Source organism: Ochotona curzoniae, unplaced genomic scaffold (genome assembly GCF_017591425.1).
Source record: "Ochotona curzoniae isolate NIBS_2020 unplaced genomic scaffold, NIBS_Ocur_1.0 scaffold_4921, whole genome shotgun sequence".
NCBI classification, from domain to species: Eukaryota; Metazoa; Chordata; class Mammalia; order Lagomorpha; family Ochotonidae; genus Ochotona; species Ochotona curzoniae.
The window spans coordinates 514,563-536,921 of record NW_024467125.1 but is presented as its reverse complement, the minus strand read 5'-3'; the positions used below and the strand labels follow the sequence as shown (position 1 = coordinate 536,921).

General features: G+C 41.8%; 1 pseudogene; it reads left to right on the top strand.

Moving 5' to 3' along the window:
- The first annotated feature begins 1,809 nt into the window (after positions 1-1,809).
- Positions 1,810-18,718, top strand: LOC121150001 (annotated as a pseudogene).
- Positions 18,719-22,359: the final 3,641 nt, after the last annotated feature.

Below are 22,359 nucleotides of genomic sequence, written 5' to 3'. Positions count from 1 at the left end.
ACATACATTAAAGAATTATTCTAGTAAAATAGGTGGAGATCTTAATCCAGCAAGATCAAAAGGAAACATTTTTTTATGCTATTTTGTATGTGGTGGTAATACAGAAAGAACACACACACAAAACCACAATGTGTAAGAATGAAACTGCAACCAGTCCACTGAACATTGCTGAAAGACACAGGAATCACAGCTGGAGCAGTGGTCCAAGGCAGCTTTTTGGGGGTTGTTTGTACTGGGATGCAGCTCCCCATTTGGTAAATGAGGGCTGAGCTTGTCTTGGGCAACACCTGGTTGGTTCACAGTTCTCACTGGTTTGCTGAGAATGGAGGGCAGAACAAATTGATCAATTACCTGAGTGCAACTTGACAGCAGATTTCTGGACAACAGGAGACTCAGAGGCAGAGTATGACAGCCAGTCGAGCTCAGAAAGATTTCCTCATCCTTCAAGTGGCAATGCAAGCAGCATCTCAGAAGTATCAAAAACAAATGGCCACAACCCTCAGAAAATGCTCAATGGGGACCCTGGGATGGCATTGGTTGGTAGTTCCCCAGTCCTGGGAGTAATGTGGTGGTTGGGAGGCTGGGCGTGGCTTCTCCTTTTGTATCCTCCTCTCCCCCACATACAGAAAGAAGAAAAAAAAAACGTGTAAACAAGGGTTGCACTCACTACTTCCTGATCCTCGACCCTTCCCGCACTGATCAACTGTGTAAACATCATCACTAATAAAATAAGAAAATGAAACTGGCATCTGGTAATTTGATTATTTTATTAAAAATAAATTATCCTGCTTGCTTATACTTGTGTGTGTATATATATATATATATACATTGCGTGTGTATATCTATATATATACTACATATATATATATTGCTGTACAGCAGTAGTCTTTCTGCACTTGTCCTTGTGTCAATGATTATATAGTTGAAATTACATTACTATTAAAAATTAAAGAAAAAAGGGAGATTGAGGCAGGAATATATGACAGGTTTCTTAAATTTTTATTTATGAAATACATGACATCTGTTCTGTTTATAGCCCTAATTTCTTAAATAATTAATTTAATTTTACATGACGTTAACATTGTTGTTAAGAACGGGGTAGGAATATCATTAGGGAAATGTGGGTGTGATCTTTGTTTTTGAATTTTCTATTTCTCTTTTCTGTTTCAGGGGTTGGAGTTATAAGGGAAGAAACCATACCCAGCCTTACAACCACCCCAGCACCCAGGGATGGGAAACCACCACCTGACATCAACACAGGGTTCCATCATGGCACGCACTCTGAAGTCATGTCAAGGTGCCATTGATAGTTCTAAAATGTTGACAGACTCACGAATCCAAGTATGATGGAGCTCTTTCAATGCACGTTGGCTGGCACAGGCACCTCAGAGTTTCCATTTGCTCAGATATGTACTGGTGCCATTTGGCTGGGGCAGTTTGTTCTTTCTTCCTTTCCCTGGGATAGTACAGATGTCTCCTGCAGGGATCAATGGGGTGTAATATCCTCTATGAAGATCAGACCAATATCCACAATTTCATCTTTTCTGTTGAGGAAGACACATTCTCTCAAGTGGGCCAAGGCCATGAACCAGCTGGCCCAGGACACACAACACCACCACTTACATAGCTCACAGATCTGGCAACCAGAGTGCAGGTGGGCCAAGACCTGGGCCAGCTGACCAGAATCCCACTTGCTCCCCCATCCCCAGGTCCCAGAGACCCAGCACCCACCATGTAGGCAGGCCAAGAACCAAGGCAGGTGACCCAAAACCTGCTGGAATCCCTTCTACAACACACACCTCGGGAATCATGGACTCATTGGCCACCATGCAAAGCAAACCTAGGACCCCCGCCAGATCCCCGACTCCCGTGGCTCATGGAACCAGCACCCACTACTCAGGGAGGCCAAGGACCAGAGCAGATGACCCAGACCCACTGGCACCAACATCCCCAGGGTTCACGGACGTGGCACCCACCACACAGGAAGGACAAACCATCAGACTAAGAGACCCAGAACCTACTGGATACCCTGCTCCTGAAGCTCACAGATCTGACATCTACCACGCAAATGGACCAAGTACCCAGGCCCGGCAACTCTAACCTTACCATATCCCTCACCCAGGGCTGATGGACCTGGTACCCACCACACAAGTGGGCTAAGAACTTTAGCCAGGTGACCCAGGTCTGCTTGATACTCCAATCCCAGATTTCCCAGATCTGGCAAGAGCCAAGAAAGTAGTCCAAGAACCTGGGACAGTCAACTTGAATGCCCAGGTTTCACAGACCCAGCACCCACCACAAAGGCAGGACAAGGATACAGGCCAGGGGACCTGAACACACAACGCTCCAAAATTGTAAAATAAATTTTAAAGAATTCAGAATAACATCCCATTCATTGTTAAACCCATGTAATTTGATCTTGTTCTCCTTAGTGTTAGGATAGAAATTTGGGGAAAACCCCTGTTTCTCATTGGTATTTTGAGAATTCTTCCTATTCATGGTGGGAAGAATACATTATCAGAAAACTTAACCTTGTTGTAATTCTTCCCATGAGTCTACTGGAAGATGAGATACTGTCAGATTATGTTGTTTGAAAAATCTTTCAGAAGACACTCAGCAATATTTAATAACACTTAAAATATCCATATATAATATCCAGTGAACGTTCATTATAATGGAAGTCCCAAGGGACAAAGGAATTTAATTATATCAGTGACATGCATTTCAAAATCACAAAAATAATGTTGCTACATATCAGATTTCAATAAATTCCATGCTGTTTCTGAGACCCTTATAAGAACATTCAGGAAAATGTGACTCGGACACAGGGCGGTGGTTTAGTAGCTAAAATTCTCACCTTGAACACCCCGGGATCTCATATTGGCATTGGTTGTAATCTCGGCAGGTTCACTTCCCATCCAGCACTCTGCTTGTGGCCTGGGAAAGCAGTTGAGGATGGCCAAAGACTTGAGACCCTGCATCTGTGTGGGAGACCCAGAAGAAATTCCTGGCAGCTGGCTTCGAATCAGTGCAGCATTGGCCCTTACGCTCACTTGGGGAGTGAATCATCGGATGGAAGATCTTCCTCTCCGTCCCTCCTCTTCTCTGTATATCTATCTTTGTAAGGAAAATAAAATAAATCTTTGAAAAAAAGAAACGAAAAAAAAAAAAAAGAAAGAAAATGTGACTCAGCAGGTTCAGTCAATGTTTGTGATGACATAATCCCACATGGAAAAAACTGTCTAAGTCCCAGCATTCCCCTTCTGATCGACTCCTGGATAATTCATCTGGGGATGCTGCAGATGTGTGTGGATTCCTACCACCCATCTTGTTGACCAGAATTAATTCCTGGCTTCATGAAGGCCCAACCCTGACTATTATGGCTCATGGGGATGGAACCAGCTGATGGAAGATCTCTCCCTCCCTTGCACTTTCTCTGTCTTCAAAATGACCTTTAAAACTATGACACAAAGAAAGTTAAATATTGCTTCTTTGACAGTGCGTCTCTTTTACATTGACAACTAAATGAAATCAGTACTCATCTGTCATTTTTAGATTCATGAAGATATTTTAGAAGCACTTTTGTGCACCCTAATGTCATTTCAATATTTTTGTAAAATATTAGTCTCCTTGACCCTGTGTGGTAGCCCAGTGGCTAAAGTCCTCAACTTAGCATTGCAGGGATCTCATATTGGCACCGGTTTTAATCACAGCAGGAACTACTTCCCATTCAGCTCCCTGCCTGTGGCCTGGGAAAGCAGTTGAGGATGACCCAAAGTTTTAGGACCCTGCACCTCTGTGGATACCTGGAAGGAGATATTGGCTCCTGGCTTCTGAATGTCACAGCTCCAGCAGTTGTGGCCCTTTCAGGCTCTTGTGTTTGCCAGTGAGTATGGTAGCCAGTCCCACCAGTTTTACACCCCAACTGTCCCACCACCAGTCCCAGCTCTCTCACTCAATACTGGAAGCAGCAGCCAACAAGAGTCTGCAAAGTTACCCTGCCCTGGGTACTCTTAGCCCCACATCTTGTGTGTGTCAGCAAGTGCTATAGGCCTGTCTGTGATGGCCCAATTGAATAAAGTTATTTTACTTTTATTTTTTTAATATGTATTTGCCTTATTTAAATTATTATCCTAAAAAGATATTTGAAAAATATTCCCATTTATTTGGGTTTATGAGAATTAATATGTGTGAACATTGTATTTGCATCTCCTTAAGTATTATCATATATAGGTATTGAGAAACATAATTAATTTTTTTGAAATAGTAAATTCTTGTTAGCTAGGTAGTGAAATATTAACTACAACATATTAGTCACAGGCCTAGTACACAACTAACCCTCAAATTGAATAAGTAAAAACTGAAAGAAATCAGTTTCCCGGGAGTAGAAGCAACAATTAAATCTCAGGATGCTCTTTCCATTTCTACATTATTTTTCTATTCAGCATTAACTAGGAGAAAGACATGCTTGATTGCCTTAGGGAACTGGCTTGTTTCACCATGCAAGAAATTTTAGGTGAGACACTAGATGGCAGCTATTTCTGATTGCCACAGAGCGGAATAAAGAGAAAGAGAATTCACCTGAGTCCATCATGGTCTCTTGGGAAACACCTACAAGAAAACGACGTTCTGTCATGGCCAGAGTCCTTTGGAGCCAGCAGGTGCTTAGAGGTCAGGGACCTGCCTAATGAAGCAGGTGCCGGAAACTGTAAGTACTTCTTCTGCTGTGTTCCCTCAGACTGTGCAACCTTGGGCTAGACACAACCTTTTTGTTGAATTTAGGGTCCTGAGGAGTCTGGCTCAGGGACCAGTGCTTCCCTCCTTCTCTCCTCTGTGCCTGGGACAGAGCTTCACTCTGCAGCATCCACCATCTTAGGAAGTATTTACGCATCCATAAATACTTTCCACTCACAGTTTGCATGCAGGTGAGCCTGGCAGTCATGACTGGAGGGGTCCCAGGCTATGAACACAGAGAGCTTTCTCTGGGGATAAGCAAGAACTGAATTCATCTAGTAGTACCTCCAGGAAGGTCTGGAGTTCTTTTGTATTTAACTGATGAATGCATTTTTAGTAATTATCAAAGTGCAGGAAAATGTTGGATCTCCTAGGGCAGTAATCATTGCTCGCACAAAAAAGAAGTTATGGAAAGATTAATTCTAAAAGACAAAGGGAGGTGTAAGTTGCCTAGGGTACCTATAGCGAACTTTGCAGCATTTGGAGATCTGGGGCAGTAGAGGAGGGATTTTCCATGTGGAAGGACACATGGTGGAGTGAACTGGTATCACTTTTCCAGTGCAAATGAGCTTGGTTATTTACCACATGAAACTGATTAAAGATGGGGTAATCACAACCCCTGGCTCTGGAATAACTTCTGCTGACTGGAACACCATTCTAGCAATTTGAATTGTTAATTAAGAAGGACTGTAACAGACTATCCTAGTGTTGACAGGAAAGGGCCAGCAGAGAGTAAAAGCTTGTATGGAAATTCTGATGGTAGCAGTTACTGGAGCACTCATGTGTCAGGGTCTTCTTTCTTCTCTTACACACCGCTGTCACGTGACTTAATGTTAACTTAATGATGTAGTAAGAACAACTCTTTCAAAGACACCTGCATCATAGTTAGTACATCATTTGTTTGTTGGATACACACGATAGTTTCCAGCCACTTGTCTTTTCTCCTACACTTTCAGTGCTTTGCTGGTGTGCTCCCACGTGAGAGAGTTTTATTTCTCTCTTTATTGTCTTCTTAACCTAAAAAGATTAGTCATTGTCAACAGCTTATCTTCTGCCATGGAGTTCTTTGCTTTGTACTTGAGTGTACCTCAGTGCTATGAAAAATGTATTTACAAAGTAAGTTGTTATGCTGAAATATATCTGACACAAAAATATCTTGATCCATACTTAGGAGAAGAAATCAAAATTTGGAGAGCTCTCACTTTTGTAAAGCCATGCACAAAAATAATGTATCTGTTAGATGCATTTCCCATTTATTTGGTGGACATTTTCAGTAAAAGTTAAGAGGACATGCAAAAGCTTATATTTTTCTGTTGTCAAAATCAAAAATACATCCTGGGTTCAAACCGAAGTGTTATTAATTCTACAAATTTTTGGTGCTGTAAACTGAGACTTAATAAGTTATATAGATATATGTATGTGTGTATTATATATACTTATGTATATATAAGTCAGTTATACATATACTTATACGTATAAGTCAGTTATATAAATGTGTGTATATATATATGTCCAACATGCTTCAAGTTAAACTGTTCTTATCATTTGACATGCTTAGTGATTCCTCTTTGTTTAGCATGATTGAGTCATTTATTCAAAGTCATAAACAATTCTGACTTCAGTTACACCATGTGGTGGAAGATCACTTCATTTTCATATGCAGAACTGAATCCCATAATCACTTAATATTCTTGGAACCACACCCCCTGGTTTCTAGTTCATATATGGAATTGGAAATTCAATGGAGAGCTTGTAACCACTGAGGAAAAGATGTTTCTCCACTGATCAAAGAATATTGCATTAAACACACGATGTATTTGATGCTTAAGGGAAGGATTGAGAGAGGGACTGAATTCTAATTCAGTGATCCCACTGTGAAGAAACAAATTGAACCTGAGCCATCTTGAAATATATTAGGCACATACTTAAATTGAAAACATGCATTTTGAATTTCAGTTCTGTTGGTTAAATCTATTGTGAATGAATATGATTCTAGTTAAACTACTTCTTCCTGATAGTGAACTGCTGCCGGAGACCAGCTCCAGCTGACTGAGAGCTTGCAAAGGATGCGTGGATCGGCGAGATGATAGGAAGAGATAAGACACGGACCACTATGACTTGATGCTCATAATGGACAACTCAGAAAAGTTGCCTTCTTTATTTATACATAAATCATCACAAGTTTTTTCACAACATCCAATTGTTTCATTTTTCATTACATCATGGTTATGAAAATGCAAGAAGCAATCCTAAAAAATATTTTTCTATTTCAAAGAAAACATTCTTAACAAACCATTACTCATTGAAACCTGCAATCACCTGGATGAAGCCAGGAACTCCACGGTTGGCAGCGCATGCAGTTACATAGTGACAAGTAGTTTACTTATACTCAAAATCAACTTTTACTAAACACAAACTAATATTGATTAAAATATTAAGAATACAGAATTAAAAGATCATAAGTAAAAGGATTTTATAAAAGCATATAACATAGATTATTTGCTAAATTTTATAATCAAATCATGCATTAATTACGGTCACCATCACCTAGTGCTGATTCAATTGTTTTTTATTTTTTTGTTAAAGGGCGGTGAAAGGGATCAAGGCAATTCAGCTAATCTACAAACAGAGGGCCCCTTACAAGAAACTTCCTTTAAACTATTTTCTTTCCCTAAATATGAATGCCAATATAAGATAGAAATTTTTATAAATTGTTTTTCTTTCCCTAAATATAAGTGCCAGTATAAGATTGAAATTTAAGCCATTTTGAGGGGGTTTTGTTTTGTTTCCTTTTAGAAGATGCCCCACATATTTTGCTTTCTTGTGCTAAGAAACTAAAATGCGTCATATCATGTGTTGTAACAGTTCGAGGTGCATGGTAAACAAACTCTTTGTACCTCCATGATTGCCATCTATTTCAGGATATTATCAAGCCATTTCTTAAGGATAGCATTACTTATACTAGGGCAAATTTCAGGGCAAAAGTGGGCACATAACAGGATGTTTGGAAACATAGTGGGCTCAATTGTATTATTGTATACTTTTAACTGTGTGTCATAGCCTTACATTACTACAGGTGTTTTTATCATAACATGATAGATCAATTTGAGGTGGCACACCAGTTACAGGAATCACTTCACATTAGCAGAAAAACAACAACAACACCCTCCGAAGAATTCTATGAAACATCAGAGAGGTGATTGAGTTCCATACAATGGGTGAGGCAGCAATGAGGTGACCAGAGACATTCTCCCGGGCCTTGCCACGCAGACAGAAACTCCTCGCAGCCTTGCTAACTGAGGAGCGGTGCTCATCACACACCCATGCCATCCAACCCAACTGCACGGCTCCCCACAAACTGCACTACATGAAAGAGAAACCAAACGCAGCTTTCAGAATTCTTCCTCCTGGGACTCCCAGAAAACCCAACCCTACATCCTCATATTTGGGCTGTTCCTCTTCATGTACCAGGTCACTGTAAGTGGGAACCTGCTCATTGTCCTGGCCATCCTCTCAGACCGACACCTCCACACACCCATGTACTTCTTCCTCGTTAACCTGTCCTTGGTGGACATCTGCTTCACCAGCACCACCATCCCCACGATGCTGGTGAACATCCAGATGCAGAGCAAGCCATCAGCTATGCAGGCTGCATCACTCAGATGTTCTTCGTCATAATCTTTGGAACATTAGATGAATTTCTGCTGGCCGTAATGGCCTGTGACCAGTTTGCAGCCATCTGTCACCCCCTGAACTACATGGTCATCATGACGCACTGGCTCTGTGTGTAGCTGGTTCTGTTGTGCTGGCTCATTTGTGTCATGAATGCCTTATTAAACAGCTTACTGGTGCTGAGGCTGAGCTTGTGCACACACATGGAAATCCCTCACTTTTTCTGTGAGTTGAATCAGGTGGTCCACAGAGCCTGTTCTGACACATTTCTCAATGACCTCATGATGTATATTGGAGCTGTGCTGCTGGCAGGAGGTCCATTGGCTGGTATTCTGCACTCTTACTCTAAGATTGGCTTCTCCATCCGTGCCATCTCGTCAACTCAAGGCAAGTATAAGCCTTTTCCACCTGCGCCTCTCATCTTTTGACCGTATCTCTATTTTATGGCACAAGTTTAGGTGTGTACCTCAGTGCCAGTGCTGCCCCAAGTTCAACCTCAACTGCAGCAGCCTCTGTGATGTACACAGTGGTCACCCCCATGCTGAACCCCTTCATCTACAGCCTGAGGAACACAGACTCTGAAAAGACACAAGGCTCTGAAAAGACTGTTGTTCCATAAATGATAGTGGAACCCACAGTGCTGGGACTGAACAGTGTCAGTGACTTTATGGCCCAGGCTCAGGCTTAGATACTGACATGAATTTATCAGAGGAGGAAGCAGAACTTGCTTAGTCTGTTCACTGTTTAGTTTTATATTTTATAATGCTTAATTCCTCTGTTTACACTGCAAATTAAAAATGATTGCATTGCATTGTGTGTTTTCTCTCATGGCACATAGTTTTTTCCTCATTTTTAAATTTTTTTTTCCCACCATTAGAATAATCATTGTTCCAGAAAGAAAAGGGATCTGCAATTTAATGGAGAAATAAAAATGCATGAGGTGTCAGTCTATGTGCTAAACAACTTTTAATGCCCTGTGCATTTTTTTACAGTGTGCATTTTGCTTTCTACATGTCATGCCTGTAGTAATTCAGTATTTTTACCACATAAATTTGTCTTTATAAGAATCGGCCTATTTGAGTATACATACTATTCTCCAGTTGCACAGAATTTATTGCAAAATGATAAGATTTTATTGTTGAATAGTATTCCCTTGTTTATATATAACAGATGCCTGCTGATGGAATCTTAATTAGCAAAAGAATTACACATGCTCCTTGAACTGCATGAGGTTAAGTGTGCAGAATTGAAATGTACAAATTTCTCTTGATTGCTTCTTAAATAAGATTATGTGAGTGCCCAGCACCATGGCCTAGCAGCTAAAATCCTCATCTTGAATGCACCAGCATTCCACATTGGCGTGGGTTCAAATCCTGGCAGCCCCGTTTCCCATCTAGCTCCCTGCTTGTGTCCGGGAAAAGCAGTCGAGGATGGCCCAAGGTCTTGAGATCATGCACCTGCATGGGAGACCCACAAGAGCATCTGGGCTCCTGGCTTTGGAACATTGCAGCACCAGATGTTGCGGCTGCTTAGAGAGTGAATCAGTCGATGGAAGATCTTCCTCTCTATCTCTTTTCTTCTCTATATATCTGACTTTGTAATAAAAATAAATCTTGGGCCCGGCGCGGTGGCGCAAGTGGTTAAAGGTCCTTGCCTTGCACCCCCGGGATCCCATATGGGCGCCGGTTCTAATCCCGGCAGCCCCGCTTCCCTTCCAGCTCCCTGCCTGTGGCCTGGGAAAGCAGTTGAGGACGGCCCAAAGCTTTGGGACCCTGCACCCACGTGGGAGACCCGGAAGAGGCTCCTGGCTTCGGATCGGCATAGTATCGACCCGTTGCGGCTCACTTGGGGAGTGAATCATCGGACGGAAGATCTTCCTCTCTGTCTCTCCTCTCTGTATATCCACCTTTCCAATAAAAAAATAATAAAAATAAATCTTTAAAAAAAAATAAATCTTAAAAAAGAATAACATCATGTGACACAATTCAATTTCATTCTTCTTACCTTAGAAGTTTATTTTCCAGATAACATACATTTAAGAATCATTATATTAAAAGGTTTAAATGCTCTATTCCAACCAGGTCAAAAGATAACAATTTTATGCTTTTCTTATATGTGGTAGCTATCAGAGAATGCACACACAAAAAAACACAATGCATAAGAATAAAACCTTCCTCTTCTGATTTGATCATTTTATTAACTCTTGTCTATACTCCTGTACAGTTGTAGACTTTATGATTTTTAGTTGACATTAAGGTTATGATTTCATAGTTGATATTACTTGACTGTAAAAAATCAGTGAGAAAAGGAATGAAGAGGAGACTGAGGCAGGCAAGCATGAAGGATTTCTTAGAATTTTATTTACAAAATACGTGAAACCTGTCTTTATATCATAAAAATTTTTAAAAACAAAATTTTAAAAAGTCATAAGAACATCTCCATTCATTTATTAAACTCATGCAATTGAAAGTTGCTCTCCTTTTTGCTAGGGTAAAAAATTTGTGAAAACAGTGGTTTTCTCGTTGGAGTTCTGAGAACTCTTCCTATTCCTAGTGGGATGATAAGTTATCAGAAATCTGTCCTTGTTGTACTTTTTCCTATGAAGCTTCTGGAAGTTGAGACATTGTCAGATTATGGTTGTTTGAAAAAGCTTTCAGAAGACACTTACCAGCATTTAATAATACTTAAAATTTCCATGCATAAAATCCATTGGAAGTTTACTATAACAGAGTTGCAATGGACATGGAAATCTGATTATCTCAGTGAATTACATTTCTACATTACCAAAATAAGATGGCTTATATATCAGATTTCTGGACATTCCATGCTGTTTCTGGGACACATATAAGAACCTTCATGATAGTAAGACTCAGTAGATTCAGCTGGTTGCAATGCCATGATCCCACATGGAGGCCATTGTCTGAGTTCCAGCATTCCACTTCTGATCCACTCCTGGATAATGCATTTGGGAATGTTGAAGATGAATGTGGATTCCTGTCACCCAGGGGTGGACTAGGATTAAGCAACTGGCTGCATGGAGGCCCAGCCTTAGCTTCATGGCCCATTGGGAGCCAAACAATGGATTTTCTCTCTATCTCTAACCTCCCTCCCTCTCATTCTCTCTGTCTTTTAAATAATTTTCTTTAAAAATATGTCACAAAAAAGCTAAATATTCCTTATTTGACAGTGCCTCTCCTTTACATTGTCAAGTAAACATTATTATTTCTAATCTTTTATTTTTAGTACCTATGCATATTTCAGAGGCTCTTTTAGGAAGCCTAGAATTAGTTCAACATTTTTTAATCTCAAATTTTTAAAATCAAATTGTCAAAAGGTTTAAAATATAAGTGGTCGGACTGAGGAATGTGTGTACTTGTAGAAATTAAAAGTATACTCAACCACACATAGTCTTTCAAAATATTTTTTCCATGGTTAACTTGCCTCCATTAAATATTTATGTACTTTTCTGTGAAAAAGTGAGAGACAAAAAGTTAGACATAGGGTGAGAGGAAGAGAGAGAGCTTCCCAATTTCCTAAGTGATCATAACAGCTGAAACTAGACCAAGTCAAAGCACATGGATGGCAGAGGCTCAGACATGCAGGCCATCTTCCATCATATTCTCAGGCACAATTCAAGAACAGTGGAACAGTGGATGAGACTTGGACCATTGCTACCTACTCTGCCTTGTGTGTAGCTAAATATTATAGTGCTGGGAGAAAAGCAGCTAGTAGCTGATAGACATTCTGGGCCTGCTTAATACTAAAACTGTGTTAACTATCTCCATAGGCCAGGAAAGTTGTTCCTTCTTCTTCTTCTTCTTTTCTTTCTTGATTAAATGCTAAGTGTAGAAGCAGGGGAACTCCAGGATGGGACATGTCACCATGGTTTCAGGCAACTGGGGCTGCAACTTCCCTGGGGAAGGAGGCTAGGGTACATATTGGAATGGGAATGGCTGAAGGTGTGTTTGAGCTGAGTAGTATGATTTCTGTGTTCTTCCAAAGGCCTGGCCACTGCACTTGCAGGAAGACAGGTATGAGCAAATGGTTTAGACAGGGAAAACAGAGGCTGTGTCTGGGTCAGGCCAAGACACTTGCCCATCTGGGAGACCTAGATTGGGCTAAAAAGGATCACCTGCTGCCCATTGGTGCATGCAAAGGTGCTGGTACTAGGCATACCTTGCTAGTTTGCGAGTATCAATGCAAGGATAGACTACATAAAGACTGCCGACATCACCCATCAGAATGCCTAAGAACTGGATTTGAGAGTAGATTCTCTATGATATTTGTGGTCTCACTTCCGTGGATCAATAGCAATAGATGATAATGTGGAGAACTGGGGGTGGTGACAGGCCATGCTCAACCACAATCTCATCTGACCAGAATCTACCTGATAATCATGGGAGCTGTGACTGTGAGGAGACCAAGTGTGGACAGTCATGCAAGGCCCCAGACTGAGGGAAGATCATACTGCCCCCGCTGGCACTTGTGAGACCCAGTGCTGGGAAAGAACACAGTGCCAGAATTTGGGGAACTCTTCTCCAAGACTGCAGTTCCCTCTGGGGATCATGAGTGTTGGCTTTGGGGGTTGGCTTGGACAGGCAGGTCTGTAGCATACATCAGCATTTGTGTAGGCCTGGTCTGAGGGCAGGCCAGGTGGGATGAAACCTCAACAATTGTTTTCTCACAAGAGAACTTGGAAAGGATGTGTGCTGTGCCCAGCTGGGCTGGGTTGCAACATCCACCTGCAAGAGCTGAGACTGTGGATGTACCAGGATAGGTAGATTTGAAGAACATGCCAATACTCACAAGATCAAAGAATGGTAACAGGCGTATTAGGGAAACTGTTGGGAGTTCCATGCTGGGCTAGAGCTCCAATTGCTGAGTGAAAGGCAGAGTTCAGGGTGGACCAGGCTGGGCAAGGCAGTATCTGTCAGCAGGTGTGTGGATTGGTCTGGGTTCAGGACAGTCTGATAAAGGCCCCAGAACACACTAGTGCTTTGAAGAGCCGTCTTCTGGTGGGACAATCAACATCACCCCTGACCCAGAAGAATTGGCTTTCATGTCTCCGTGATGTTCACTACTCAGGCATCTTCAACCAAGGAGACCCAGTCTAACACCTGCACTTCAGGGTTAGAGTTTATTGGTGTACTTAGGGAATCCCATTAGAGATCTCACCAGGGGTGACCTCAGATTTGACTCTTATGTGCACTGGTCAGGGCAAGGTCAGATTCAGTCCCTTACCTATACCAACCATTGGACACATTGTTGTCTAGACTCAATTCTCACATGAACTGATGGGTGCTGTTAGCCAGTAATAAGTGCAGCCTAGCAGGGAAGTGCCAACAGTTCCCCTGCCAGCCATGTTCCCAGCACCAGATCTTGAACCTGCCTGCCAGGGACTGCTGTAATTCTGCCTGACATGACTCACATCTATTCCTGGAACTTGTCAGCTGGGTTGTTGCCTAGCTCAGTTGGCCTGCACCCATTAAGGCTCTTCTGTTTGCCAATGAGAGACCCAGATTCCAATTCCAGTTCCCAATGTCAGCTCAAGGCCAAGGCTCACTACCTGAAGTCACCAAGTGTCAGAATCCAGCTCCAGCCGAGTTCGGGTCTCGTGAATGGGGCATCGAGTAGGCATAAGAGAAAATAAATAGACCACTATGATTTCATGATCATAATGGACAACACAAGCAAGTTGTCCCCTTTATTTATATGGAAACGTGCAGTGTCACAAGCCCTGGCACAGACGTTTTACCTCATTGTCAAGTGAGTATTTCCAAGGATAATTCTGCCGTTTGTTTCACGTTAAAGTTCTCAATAGAAGTTCTCAATATCAATCAGTAACACCTTGCTACTACAATCCTCATTCTACAACTCCATCTTGAATCAGTTAAGGGAGGAAATGCATTACAAAAAAAAGTTTGGGGGACACAAAAAGATGTAGAATGGTCAAATGGGGGCAGCAGAGACAGAGACAGCCTGAATAATAAAAAAGGTCCTTTTGCAATCATCACTGACATTAACCTCCAAGCTCACATTGACAGTAAAAAACTAACTTTACAGCAGCAAACAATTCCTGAATAGAGTACAGAATTCTTCAGTGGGGTAGTCCAGTGTCAATGCAAAACTAGGTGAAACTGACTTCAGATAGCTTATAGAGATATCCTTGGGGCTTGCCATGCAGAGGGAAATTTCTTGCAGCCCTATCTGCAATGGAACAGATCTCTATACTCCAAATTGTCCTCACAACCCACTGTACAGAGCCCAGCAACCCAGGAGTGACCCAGTTGGTGAGAGCCACCTATCAACCTATCTCACTGCCACTCAAATGAACAAAACATAACATTCTCTAGTGATTCAATGCAAGATAGAACATGTTGCTCTGTCAATGGGAAGGTCATCTCTGACTCTCCAGTGATAAGTAGTCTATCTGTGGAAATACAGCATCCATTGCACTCAACAATCCACATGTGCATTTGGTCAGCAAAGAGTGCCTGACAACACTGTGTCAGCTGACAGGAAACACTGTAAAGACAGAGCTAAATATGAACAAAGTTTAATAGAGTGATGTGCCAATGTTTGCTACAAGACATGTGGGTGTACTGAGAAGGTGACAGAAAGATGAGTTAAGAGGGAAATAAGAAATACATTTGTTGTTTAATCCATGCTGAGAGAGAGAAAAGAAAGAGATAAGAGAGTGTGTGCAACTATCCACTGCTTCAGTACCCAATGGCTGCACAGTCTATGGCTTGCCTAAGATGAGGTCAAGGACCTGGAAAGACATCCAGGACTACCATGCAGGTGGCAGGAGCATCCTCTGGGAACCAAATGAGAAGTGAAACAAGTGAGATTAGAACTGGATCTCTGATCTGCTAAATTGGCATCATTCACAAGGGCTTAACCTTTTTTGGTAAAGATTTTTTTTTAAGTAATAACTATGAATTTAATAAATTAAACAAAGCAACCATTAAGGATAGCCATCCCCTTCTCCTTTCCTGACCATCAGAAAGATTAATAATGGATGGTGAAGGATCAAAAGTGGTGGACCCTGTGAGAGACGCAATCACAGTGAAGGCTGCTACTAGGTAGTGACTGGTTACTATCACTCATTTTTTCAGTTTTTACTTCTTTTTATAAGATTTATTTCATTGGAAAGGCAGATATACAGGAGGTAAACAGATAGGGAGATCTTCTTCCAGATGGTTCACTCCCCAAGAGAGCGCAACTGCTAGAGCTGAGCCAATCCGAAGCCGGGAGCCAGGACCTCTTCTGTGTCTCCCATGCGGGTCTTGGGTCCCAAGGCTTTGGCCATCCTCAACTGCTGTCCTAGGCCATAAACAGGGAGCTGGATGGGAAGCAAGGCAGCCAGGATTAAAAACAGTGACAATATAGGATCTCAGGGTGTGCAATGCAAGGACCTTAACCACTATGCCACCATGCCGGGCCCCAATTTTACTTTTTTACTTTTGATATATGTACATAGTTGATCAGGGTGGGAAAGATCCAGGGTTAGGGAAAAGTGAGTGTGATCATTGATTCCAAATTTTCTATTTCTTCCTGATTTTGGGGGAGGAGAGACAAGTGAGAGAATCCATACTCAGCCTCCAAACTGCCCCTGTACCCAGGGATGGAGAATGGCACAACATAGGGTCCCAATGTGGTGTACTTTCTGTGGGTTCTGCTGCGGTGGTTTGGATAGTTCTGAAATGTTCTTGATCTTGGTGATCCAAAGATGAGGAAACATTCCTGCTGTCCAATAACCAACATAATCGACCTTAGCATCTGCATTTGGCCATATTTTTGCTGTCCTTGTTTGGTTGGAGTAGTTGTCCAATTTGTTCTGATCTTCTTCCTCTGCTATAGTACCAGCTGTCCTTTGCAGAATCCAATGTGTTGCGATATTCTCCATGTGAGTAAGGGCCTGCCACCCACTGCTCTGCCTTATTCAATGATGAGGACCTGTTTTCATAGGGAGTCCCAAGGTCTTGGCACATGTGACCCAGACCTGCCAGAATCCCTCTCCCGGCGCTCATGGGTCTAGCACCCATTGCAAAAATGAGCCCAAGGATCTGGGCAAGGTAACCAAGGCTCTACAGGACCCACACCAATGGCCCCCAACAGTCTTACCCTCTGTGCATTGGTAGAGAACTGATTGAGAAATGAGGCAATTGAGACTTGACAAGAACACCGATATGATATACTGGCATCATCCAGCAGGGGCTTAACCCTTTTTGGTAATGATTTATTTAGTTTTGATGGAATGGCAGATCAGATTTACAAGGACAGACAGAAAATTCGTCCATTCTGAATCACTCCTCAAATGACCACAATGGCTATAGTTTAATTCATCCAAAGTCAGGAGCGAGGAGCATCATCCAGGTTTCCTACATAGAAGCAGGTACTCAAGGGTTGGAGTGATCCTCTGCTGCTTTCCAACGCCATTACCACAGAATTGTATGGGAAGTGGACCAGCCTGGACAAGAACTGGCACCCACATGGGATCTAGGTACCTGCAAGGCAAGCCTTTGTGTCAGGATTAAAATTTGATGCCACAAGACTAGACAAGGATGCATAAATGTATCTCCAACTGCTTTATTCCTGGAACAGACACAACTACCATCACGCCATAGACTCATGCCATAGACTCATAGAAATCTCCTTGGTGGTGAATGTAGTTCATTGGAATAAGAGTAATACACCATATCACTTTATGACTCAGAAAGGAATTCAAGGTGGTTTAATTTTAAACTTGAAAATATTTTGGTAAAGTGAAAAATAAACAAAGAAGAGAAGTGTGAAACTCCAAGAGGCTTGAAAACTTTAGAAAGGCAGCAGCAAAATACAAATTGTAGAAGAAGGTAAAGACTTCAGGAAATGAGCAGAAAGGCACGCAGGTAGGGGGAGGTTCTACTTGGCACTTCTGAAATGCCTGAGTTTTACAGTCCTGATTTGTGGCTATGACTTAAAAATGGCCATTGCAAGATTTCCCTCAGATGAATTCTCACAGCCCTCTGGATATCATTATTCCTGAGAGTGTAGATGAAGGGATTCAACATAGGGGTGACCACCATATACATTACCAAGGTTGCTGCAGTTGAGTGTGAGTTGTGTACAGCAGCTGAACTGAGGTACACACCCAGTCCTATTTCTTAAAATGAGGAAACAACAGAGCTGTAACAGGCACAGGTGGAAAAAGATTTATACTTCCCCTGAGCTGATTAGATGCCGCAGATTGAGGAGACAACCTTAGAGGAGGAGTACAGGATCCCACTCAGAGGACCTCCTCCCAGCAACAGAGCAGCAAGATACATCATGAGGTCATTGAGAAACGTGTCAGAACAGGCTCTGTGGGCCACCTGATTCAACCCACAGAGAAAGTGGGTGAATTCCAGGTGTGTGCAGAAGCTCAGTCTCAACACTAGCAAGCTGTTTAATAATGCTGGCAGAACACTGATGAGCCAGCGCGCCAGATCCAGCTGCACACAGGGATGGCAGTTCGTGATGACTGTATCATGCAGAGGATGACAGATGGCCACAAACCGGTCATAGGCCATCAAGGTTAGGAGAAAGTTGTCCAGCGCAACAAAGAATAGGAAGAAGAACATCTGTGTGATACAGCATACATAGCTGATGGCTCTGCTCTGTGACTGCATGTTCACCAGCATGGTGAATAAGTGATGAAGAATAAGTACATGGGTGTGTGCAGGTGTGGGTCTGAGAGGATGGCCGAGACAATGAGTACGCCCCCCACTGACAATGACCAGCTACATGGAGAGAAATAGCATGAAGATGAGAGGCTGCAATCCTGGATCCTCTGAAAGAGGAGAAGGAATTCCACAAGCCATATGTGGTTCCTTGGTTCCATGTCAGCAATGTGGCAATAAAAAGGTGGAAATATGAGTGGATGTGAGTCACATGCTGCCAAAACCATGATTTGTGTTCTTCATGTCAGTCTGAATGCTCTCAGAATGCCTCTGTTCTCTAGTGCAGAATTGCTCTCCAGTGTTGCTCACTTCCTCATAAGGCTGTGCCTGCTGCAGCTACAATGAGATTCCTTGATGCCCTTGAACATAGCATGTTGAATCATCACGTTCAAGGCACCATTGCAACAATGTGTAAACAGCACTGAGAAACAAACATTCCTATGTGGGAAGAACACAAGACAAAGCATGCAACACAACACTGGAGACACAGGTATGCCAGAAAGGAAAGAAATCAGGTGTAAGAGAGCAAAGGTAAATCAGATTGTACTTTTCTGTATCTCCAGTTCAAGCAAGCCCAGCAAACAATGTGGCATTTGGTCAAAGATTAAGATCACAAGGAACAAAAGGAGATGCACAAATTTGTCTGGGAAATGGTGTGATTGACAAGAGCCATGGGCTATGCAGAGTCCCGGTTGAGGGGCTCATTTCAGATGATCTATGCCACCAAAGCAGAATCCAAAAACAAGAATAAGTAACAGGAAATGGCTGAGAGATAGATTACATAATATGTAAACAGGCAGTAGGCTCATCCCCATGACAACTCAATTTGGAGGCAGTTCTTCTGTCCAATGTCACTGTAGTTCATCTACCTCTGATTAGTTTCAAACATTTTCCTTGAAGTGAAAAGGGTATTGCTCTATTTCCACATCTGTTTGTGTATTTTGGCTACTGTACTATGTGTGACATTTGAGGTCAGGGTGCTCCCAAATTACAATTTATGCATCTTAACCGAAAGGTATTGTGAAAATAGAGAAGCTCTCAAACACTGTGCTTCAGCAGCTTTCATTGGTAGTTCAGGATTGCACAGCCCCATGGGATCTGTGCCTCACCACACACTGTCCACAAGTGAGAGAAATCACAACCTTGTGAAATGGTCAGCAATCAAAAGACAGTTCAGCCTTTTGGGCATGAGAAAGTCAAATAACCATGAACTTGAGCCAGTGCATGCTGGAGATTGTGTGATGAGCCTAGGTGACTTGTTTTTTTTTTTTTTTTTTTCTGTTACTGTATTTGCTCATCACCTCACACACATAGACGTACACACAATAGCATGCATGTACACACCGGGCATGTGGGAGCGTCAGAAAGTTAGTGGAAATTGGCACTTCTCTTACTTCTGTTTTTCTTTTTTTTTTTTTTTTAAAGATTTATTTTTATTATTTTTTCATTGGAAAGGCGGATATACAGAGAGGAGAGACAGAGAGGAAGATCTTCCGTCCGATGATTCACTCCCCAAGTGAGCGCAACGGGCCGATACTATGCCAATCCGAAGCCAGGAGCCTCTTCTGGGTCTCCCACGCGGGTGCAGGTTCCCAAAGCTTTGGGCCGTCCTCGACTGCTTTCCCAGGCCACAGGCAGGGAGCTGGAAGGGAAGCTGGGCTGCCGGGATTAGAACCGGCGCCCATATGGGATCCCGGGCGTGCTAGGTGAGGACCTTAACCACTTGCGCCACCGCGCCGGGCCCTACTTCTGTTTTTCTACCATCTCCTTCAAGCCCCGTGACATGCAGGTGAATACCATGGTCCCCTTCTTCATTAAGCATGAACTCTCTACCCATCCCAGTCACATCATTAGAGAGGAGCTCTGTGGGGCTGTGACTGTCACACTAACTGTCCTGACAGAGTACAAGCAGTGTACTTCGTTTGAGCTTATGACTCTCCCATTGGCTACATTTTCATATGTCCATTATCTGCCTTGTACAGAAATAATTTTTAAGTGCCCAATAAATAGAACTGTCCCTAAGGAGGATCTAACAAGAGCAGGGATCTCTGGAGAGATCATTAGAAGAACTTTTACTGGTGTTGGAAACACACTGTTCCAATTAAAAATCCTTAATGCCCAGCAGAAAACAGCAGAAGGTTAAAAATCAAGGAGCTAATGGAACAAAATTATGATATCCTAGCAGCATTGAGAAACATTTACAGTGAGCACTATGATAGGAAAAAAATGAGCAGAGAATAAATCAACAATTCTCCAAAGGCAGCACACAAAGAATAGCAACATTTCACTTGGGATTTGTTTTGTCAACCTGATTTTTTCTCATCTATTGCATACTATTGGAGCAGTTGTTTTCTATGGGGTCTGATGGCAGCTGAGGGCATTCATTTTCCTTTTCAGGGATCTCATATTTGTTATTCTGTTATTTTGAGGTTTGTCTCTTTTCTCACAAACCCGTTGAACACTCTGGTCCTAGTTTTCACCTTTCTCCAATAGACACACAGTCTCCACTGCACACATTCATCTAAAAATTAACTACTTGATAATTTTATATGAAATAACATTCTCCACAACATGCGTCCCTTAAGACATTATCTTTCAGACATTTCTTCAATGATGTGGTATCTTCCTTTTGCTACTAAAAGAGTTAATTGAGCAGCTGCCTCAAACTGTCTTATTTCTCTTCTGATCATAACATGAGGACATGGTGCAGTGAATGGGGGTGCATAACACAGAAACAGATTTGCATAAGGAAATGGCAAGAACAGGAGAAGAATCAAATCATTAGATTTGTCCAAAAATCTTTAAAACAAAAGAAAGTTTCTAACATTAATAGCATAGCAATAGTTAAACACAAACATGTATTCATAAATCATTTAGTGACTATCTCTTTACATCATATGAGACATGGAATATTCTGGCATAGAGCAGATGCAACGTCATCATTGATTGTTTTGATCAATAATTATCTTCTACATATATGGGTGTTTAATCTCTTAGAATTTTATTTTAAATTTATTAATTAAAAATATTTTTCAAATTTAACAGTTTCACATACGTAATATTCCCTTCCTATGTAGATATTCTATGTGTATATAATATTCTTTCTTTACATCAGGGATATTATCGCACATCATGTGGGGTTCATGGCAGCAAAAATAAAATGAAGACACTAAGGTAGTATATTCAAGACAAAATTGAGCCTATAGCAAAATACTATTACAATTAGATAGCAAAGTTTGAAAGGTTTCATAAGTTTTAGAACAGATGGCTCTGCATCTGCAAAAACATAGAGAGGGTCCCCACCTCACATATTAAGATGGTCGCAAGAGCTCGAGGCCTGAACTGTGGTGTCTGTACCAAGCTAAGCGCCTCTGACAAGGCTGGTTTCCTTTATCAGAGCTGCAGTTTGAGTCCCAGCTTCTCTGCTGCTTCTCTGCAGCTCTGGGGATGCACCTGGGAAACAGCATAAGCTGACAACACTGCTCATCTGAGTGGAGACCCAGATGGAGATCCTGGCTCCTGGGAAGGCAGCAGAAGGTTACCCAAGTGCATAGATCCCTGTCCTCCACATGGGAGACCCAGATGGAGTTCCTGGCTCCTGGCTTCAGCCTGACCAGTCCTGGCTGTCAGACTAAATGAAGGCATTCACGCTTTCCCTGTTTGTCGCTCCTTCTTATAAACATATAGATGAAGAATACGTTTTAAAATGTAGAGTCATACACTTAATGGTGAAAATGAATGTAGCTGAGCATGTAGGAAGACATAGATAAGATCTTCCATCAGGCAGATTCTCTTGCTTTGAGAAGAACTCATGTTTTTTAAAGGATTATTTTCATGTATTTGTATAGAAAGTACATGACTGTGTGCATTGGACATAAACAGTCTTTTTAAAAGACTATGAGAGAATGGTTATTTTGTACAGCAGTGAAGGTGGGTATTTCAACATTTTTTTTCTGCTAGTGGTGACAATAAAAATTAATTTTTTAAAATTTAAGTTTGAACAACTTTGAACTTAATTTTATACAAAGGGATGAAATCTAATACATTTTTCAGGAGTACAGTGACATACTATCCTTTCTCAGTTCTCCAGTCCTACACTTCAACTCTTCTGAAATTTGAAAAACAAGATAAAAATGGTGAAAGGAAACAATCTCTAACAGTGTATTTTCATAAGAAGACTATTAGGATTCAAGCATGCTAATGAAAGATGAATGTGCTCTTTAATCAAATGTTAACAGTTGCTTTCAGA